Source organism: Nothoprocta perdicaria, unplaced genomic scaffold (assembly GCF_003342845.1).
Source record: "Nothoprocta perdicaria isolate Ctin4 unplaced genomic scaffold, notPer1 scaffold_336, whole genome shotgun sequence".
NCBI classification, from domain to species: domain Eukaryota; kingdom Metazoa; phylum Chordata; class Aves; order Tinamiformes; family Tinamidae; genus Nothoprocta; species Nothoprocta perdicaria.
Window position 1 is genome coordinate 660,306 of NW_020455573.1, and position 6,958 is coordinate 667,263.

General features: G+C 49.1%; 1 long non-coding RNA gene across 1 annotated transcript; it reads right to left on the reverse strand.

The window, feature by feature from the left end:
- Positions 1-2,768: 2,768 nt before the first annotated feature.
- LOC112951067 lies at positions 2,769-6,356 on the reverse strand. The gene is made up of 4 exons (XR_003250132.1): positions 6,273-6,356; positions 5,806-5,866; positions 5,494-5,575; positions 2,769-3,347 (listed from the first exon to the last, which is right to left on the reverse strand). It is a non-coding gene; the product is annotated as an uncharacterized LOC112951067 (long non-coding RNA).
- Between the last annotated feature and the right edge of the window lie 602 nt (positions 6,357-6,958).

Here is a 6,958-nt window from a genome sequence, read left to right on the forward strand (position 1 = left end):
CATTTAGTAACTCTGCCTTCTCGGCATCCTCCGTCACCAAGGCCCCTTCCCCATTCAGCAGTGCACTAACATTTTCCCTCGTCTTCCTCTTGCTGCTGACATACTTATAGAAACCCTTCCTGTTGTCTCTGACTTGCCTCGCCAACTCTAATTCCACCCGGGCTTTGGCCTTCCTCGTTTCGCATCTGCAATCTCTGACAATGTGCCTGTATTCCTCCCATGTGGCCTGTCCCTTCTTCCACAAGCTGTACACCCTTTTTTTCTCACTCACTTTGCCCAGCAATTCCTTACCCATCCATACAGGTCTCCTGCCCCGCTTACTCGACTTCTTTTTTGTGGGAATACACCTATCCTGAGCTTGGAGGAAGTGGCGCTTGAATATCAGCCAGCTCTCCTGGACTCCCTTTCCTTCTAGGACCCTGACCCAGGAGACTGCTCCAAGGAGCTCTCTGAAGAGGTCAAAGTTGGCTCTCTTGAAGTCCAGGGTAGCTATCCTACTTCTCGCCCCACTTCCTCCACCCAGGATCGTGAATTCCAACATCTTGTGGTCACTGCAGCCCAGACTGCCCCCAACCCTCGCTGCCTCCCCCTCCAACCCTCCCCCTCAGGAATGGGGTCCCTAGGCACCTAAAGGAAACCTCTTACCCTTCCTGATCAGTGTAACCCTAGAGAGGGTCAAAGTGCTGCCAGAGCGAGAAGAAAATACCCAGAACTTGAGGTCTGTCCTTTCTGGAGAGGGTCCCTGGACACCTCTCCATCACCAGGCAGTCCTGCTACCCCAGCCCTGTGATCTGAGTTCCAAAGTTGCTGTGACACTGAATTCCAAAGGCAAAACACCCCAAGGATCTTGTGCTTGGTTCAGAGAAGATGGAAGGGAGGGAGGGAAGGAAGGGAAGGAAGGGAAGGAAGGGAAGGAAGGGAAGGAAGGGAAGGAAGGGAGGAAGGGAGGAAGGGAGGAAGGGAGGAAGGAAGGAAGGAAGGAAGGAAGGAAGGAAGGAAGGAAGGAAGGAAGGAAGGAAGGAAGGCCGCTTCTTCCCCCAGTACAGTGAAAAATCAGTGAAGCTGGACCTAGGTCTGGCTTTAGCCAGGAGATGGGGGCAGGAAGGGGCTGGATCCCTTTCCCCAGGATCTGGAGGAGGGAAGAGAAGGAATGATGTTCTGCAGCCTGCAGGTGAGAGCAGTGGCGAGGGCTGAGCCTGGGGGCAGTGGTAGAAGGTCATTCTCATGGTGTCCTTGGGCCAAGTGTAGCTGGTGGCCAAGTGCAGAAGCCCTGGGTTCCCTGGGACCAGCCTGTGGGTGTTGGTCCCAGACAGCCACTAGGGAGCACAGAGCTTAACCTGGACCATGTGCCTGGCCTCCATGTGGGCTCATGGACCTCTCCCACCCCACAGCACCTGCATCTCTCATGAGCTTGATTGGGATGGGGGGTGGCAGCACAGGGCAGGGGGGTCCCACACGACTTTGCCCTTCACCAGGGCAGTACAGAACCACACTGCGGTGGCAAGGACAGAGTGGCTGTGGATGGGAGAACTATACTGAGAACATGACTCCACCTGACCACGTGGTGGAGCAGCTTGTACAGCCGTGACCAGGTGGGACTTGGCAGGGAGACCCAGCAGACACCACATGTGGCTGCAGGCAGCAGAAGAAACGAGAGGCAGCTGCAGCGTGTCAAGGCTCCACACCATGAAGGAATCAATGCGTAAAGGTAGACGCGGCCTCCTCTCCTCCCTCTTTAATCACAGGCCAAGACTGCAACTCAAACCATTCATTTCCCACATCTCCATACGAATTCTTGTCAGACCAGTCCTGGCCCCCTGCAGTGGGTGGCTCATTAAAGGCAGAAAGGGCCCAGCAGGCAGGGAGGAGCTGGAAGGGTGCTCAGAGCGAGCAGCGCTCGCCCCATGAAAGCACTCCCAGGGGAGAGAGGCGCCCAGACAGAAACGCTCCTGGCCTAGTGGAGGGGAACACCACCCCAGCAGCACAGCCCAGCAGCTCCTCCTGGGCCTGCGGAAGGGCTCCAGGCCTGCACAGCCTCGAGAGGAGCTGAAGGTTCGACCCAAGGGGCTCCGAGTGTGGGGAGGTTCTTCATTCTGCGCCGCTGGAGGAGGGGGCACTCCGCCCCCTTCTTCACTCAAGTGTCCCTTGCCCTGTGGTAAAGGGCACAGCGTGATCAGGAGAGCTTTACCTCGATATCTTAACAGTACATGACACTGGGATTTAAATAATGGTAAGGCTGGACAACAGTCATGGTTTTTATATTCTTGCTTTCCCAACTCCTTACACTACAGCACCAGCAATGGCACATGCAGGACATCCCCCCTTTGAGAAGGGTACCTAACAATACATGAGGCTTCAGAGCTCTGACTTGTGTTGGCTGCATGGATCCCATGGGACAAACTCCCCTCCCGTGGTCCCTCTGCCCTCATTTTGGTGACCAGGGAACCTCTTGGAGTGCACAGTCCCCGCTCACCCGCTGGCTGCCCCTGCGAGCCAGGCAGGGCTAGAGGGGGAGAGCAGCCCAAGCTCAGCCCTTCGCAGTGCAAACACGAGGAGACCCAATGGGTGGCCCCTCGGGCTCCTCTTCCACCTGCTGGCAGTTAAGGGAGCTCCTTTACCCCATCACGGGGTGATGGGGCATCAGTGAGGCAGCCCTTGGCAAAGTGGAAACGTTCTGAGGGTAAAGGATGCCTTAAGTCAATGAAACAAGACAAAGAGGAGGAAAGCCAGTCTGCAGAGAACATAAAAATGGAGGCAAGGGCATTCACAGCAATCGCTTTATTCTAAATTGTCATTTTGAACAAGACTTCGAGACGACGACAACTGCACATGCTTGTCAACAAGGACTATTGTGCAGCGGCAGCACTACAAATAGGAAAGGTCGGTATTGTGAGCAACATTTTTCCAAAACACCTTTGGCAGCAATTTCTTTCTACACAAATGCCTGATATGACATTTCTTAATTCTTTGTGTTTATGAAGTCTTTACTTTACATCCCTTTCTTGTGGGTGTGTTTACGTAAACACTTTGCATCCCTTTTATTATAAACATTTTAATGGTAATTTAAACCAGCTTCCCCTGCTACAGGAAAGAACAGTTCTATTTGAACTCTCAAATGTGTTAAAGGTTGGAAAATTATTCTTTTAAAGAACTACAAAACCCTAACAGAGACTGGACAAGCAGTTAAGAGTACTGTTTAAATTCCAGCTCTTTGCTATTATCCATAACATACATATATGCATGTAAAATAATGAATGCTGTGTGAATTCCTTATGATGTGAAGTGCCGCACACCCACATGCCATAAAGCGGAGGCTCCCGGCTGCCATGGAGGGATCATGGGGCTTCCTAGAAAGAAAAGGAAGTGTCTGTAAATGGCAGTGCAATTTAGAACTCATACTGTTCATTTTACATACCCTAAGTAGACCATCTTGGATGCTGAAAAGATAAAAAGTAGAAAACATATGGATAGAAAAATACACTCCTGTTTGACTGCTCCAGAGAGGTAACTATTTACGGTCTACCTTGCGCAGGGACACAGTAGGATATCTCAGCCTACTTAGAGGTTGGAGAAACACTCAAAATTGATTTTATGCTTTTCAGGCTGTATTAGGTCCTCAAATAGGACTTCATTAGCTGCAGATCCCATGATCACAGCACAAAGAAATTTCTCTGCGTCTCTCTACCATTCAACTACTTTTTTATTCCCTTTTGCCTACTTTTTTTTTTCTCCTGGTAAAGGCCCAGAGAAATCACTCCACACACCATGTAATCCTGAAAACAGTAATACATACTGTCTCTTTGCACAGGGCACGTAGTTATGGCGCAGGGTAGCAATTCCAGGAAATTACTGTGTTGTGCAGTTCCCAACCTCCCCGGAAATGGGGCTAGCCACGTTCCTGCTCCACCAGGGCCTGAATTCACACAAAGTTACAATTTACGCAGAGTGTCCCCCAGCCTAGCTGCAATCATATCCTTTCTCCTCATATACAGTAAGGACAAGACATCATCAAGCAAAGGATACAACTCTGAAAGAAACTCTTTGGCAAATACACTCATTTGTTTTAAAGCATCAGGCTGAAGGCCAACATTTCTGTGGTGTTTCCTGCTCTCGCTTGTCTGAAGATCATTAAGTGCACAGAGGTCCTCATCACAACTGCCACCGTTTCAACTAATGAATCTGCTCACAAGTAGGTGCTGCTAAGAGACTGAGAAGCAGAGCTCTAAGCTTGGAACAAGAACTTGATCAGACAATCCTCTACTTCAAACCATCCTCCCCAATACGTAAGGTAATGGCTGCTTCAAAGGAGCTCTGTGACTCCTGCCAAGCAACAGGAACAAACACAACTTTACCAGTTGTGTAGCCAGGTCATCAGTGCTGCCATTTGCCAAGGGAAGCTGCGGATGTTTGCTGGTCCCTTGTGTTTTTTCTGCTGCCTAAGGAGGGGAAGATTTCTGAGCTGGTGCACTGTAACTGCTGCAAAGCCGACTGACTGAGGAGCAGTGACTATTAACAAAGATCACCAAAGGCAGGCGAGCTCATGGAACCCACTTGGTTGGTATTACACTAGATAGTATTACACATGTTGTAAAACAGGGTCATGCGTGGTCAGGTCTCTAGCATACGGAGACTTGCAGTCAGCTCCAGAGAATCTCCATCATCATCATCATCAGCTGCGTGTTCCCAGAAAGACAGAAAAGACCCATGTGGTGCAGGGAGTGAACTGATTTTCCTAAATAGGGGGGTCGGGGGAAGAGACTAACTCTCCAAACTATGACAAGTTTAGCTTGTGAAAGGAAGGAAAATACAAAAAAACCCTTCCTCCACTCCCCAACTCAGAAGAGCCTTTGCTGGAATAGCACCCATCACCTCAGGAGAAAGACTTACCTACAAGCAAGTTTCAGTTTTGTTTGGCAAACTCAGCTTGACAGTATAAAAACTGCACAATCATCGGTAATCATGAGCTGCCCTAAGCTAGAAACAGTCACTCATTTTTCAAACACCCTTTTGAAACCTTTGTTTTGCTAATAAGGGTGAAAAATGGTCAGTAATTTCAGTGTCAGGCACTCTGAAAAGAGAAGCTCTGCCTGCCACATCCTCATGCAGTTTGAAATATACATTTCCCCCCTCTTATTTCCTGAAGAGCTATCTTTGGCAGTGCTAGTTTTACAGATAATTTGGAGGCAGCTGATAACAGAATCAAAGGGGTAGCAGAGTAGGGCTCCTTAAGTTGGCTCTTCTATATTCAGTCTCTGCCAAGACTATGAAACTATGAAACAAGAGAAAGCACACAGAAGACATCTTAAAGAAAGGATAGAGAAGATGATCCATGGACCAGATATCTAGAAAGCTGCTCTCAAGACCTGGATTACCTAGTGCCTCTCCAGCCTACACAGCAGTGGCCATAAGGCATTGCTGCAGCAGGAGATTCGGGGAACCATTATAGTCTATAGAAGTCACAGCGTCACAGAATCAGAGACGCACATTACTTACCGTCCTCATGGCCAGCGCATAGGGAGATGACTTAGGGACACGTAAACCTGGAGGCAGGGAATTCTTATGTTCCAAAGTGGTACTGGAATGGAAAGACATCGGTCAGCTCTCCTGGCAAATCCACTTGCTCAAAACCTGTAACGCTGACCCAGTAGCACAGGAACATTCACTTTGTTAATCAAAGTTTCCCTCCTCCCAGGATTCAGTTACAGCAGCCCATGGCCAACAACTGAGTCTGGCTTGGAAGTATTCATCTTTGCAATATTCATCTTTACAAAACAAGGTTGTAAGAAACCCAACTGCCCCCCTTACCCGTTTATGCCATAGTCTGCCATGCCTTGAACAAACGGAGAAGTCAAGTGCTCCAGGGACTCTGCAAAAGGAAACACAAGTTGCGGCTCAGAACCAAGAACCCTCCCAGCAGATGAGCAGTGTCTTTGTCCTATTTCTACACGCTCAGGAGGAAGTAAAGATGGATCCAAAGCAGGACAGATGCATCTGGCTTCTGTCAATTAATCAAGCAAGGTAAAAGTGACGATCTGTTCATTTTTATCATGGAACCGAGGAAACAAAAGCCTCTATGGGAAGGAATAGCCCTTTGGAGGCATCACCATGCCAGCTGTGGTGGGCAGGTAGAATAGCTCTCTTGGGAATAGGTTTCCAGGCAGGGAAATGCTTGGTTTCAGGAATGACCATAATCACGTCTTGCTACAAGGGAGACTTAAGCCAAGACACTGTTCCAAGTCAAGTTGGAGGACAACACTGGAAGCTTTCCTCACCTGTATCCCAGTCTTCATCACATGGAGGTGCCTGCCATGTCCTCATAGAATTCATCTGCCTTCTCTGCAAGTCGCTGGCCCCACTCGCTTCAGGGAGAGAGAAAATCTGATGACTACAATCAACCCAGCTTCAGAAGTATGAGGTGCTTTGGATCAAGCTGAAACAGCTCTTGGCCTTAGAGAGCTTTTCTTTCTAACCCAAACAGGTTACATTTGCTGTTCCCAGGAGCCAGCTGTTAAGACACATCCTTTAGTGTGTGCAGGAGGACAAATGCAGCGAGAGGACAGGAGCTGCCCCACTTCTTGTTGGGAGGGTGCTACGCATACCGCTCTGCAGAAGAGCTGCAGGGCTACTGGTGGAGAATGACTTTTCTCAGAGCACCAGGCTGCAACAATGGGAGATGAGGTCTAGCAAAAAGGAGTCCATTTCTCTGCTCACTAAAGCATCCTAGCCCCTGCTAGAGGTACTGCCATCTGCGCAGTTTAGGGCACCACCTTTTTCTTCAAGGAATCTGGTAACAAAATGTTTCTCATTTGCTTTGCACAGCTGCAGGACTCTCACAAGCCAACCCAACAAACTGAAAGGAATGTGACTCCTTTCCTAACACTCCTCTGAGGCACAAAAGTACAGACAACACTGGGCTTCCTGTTATCCAGTTAGAGCACTCCTTACAAACAAGGGATCA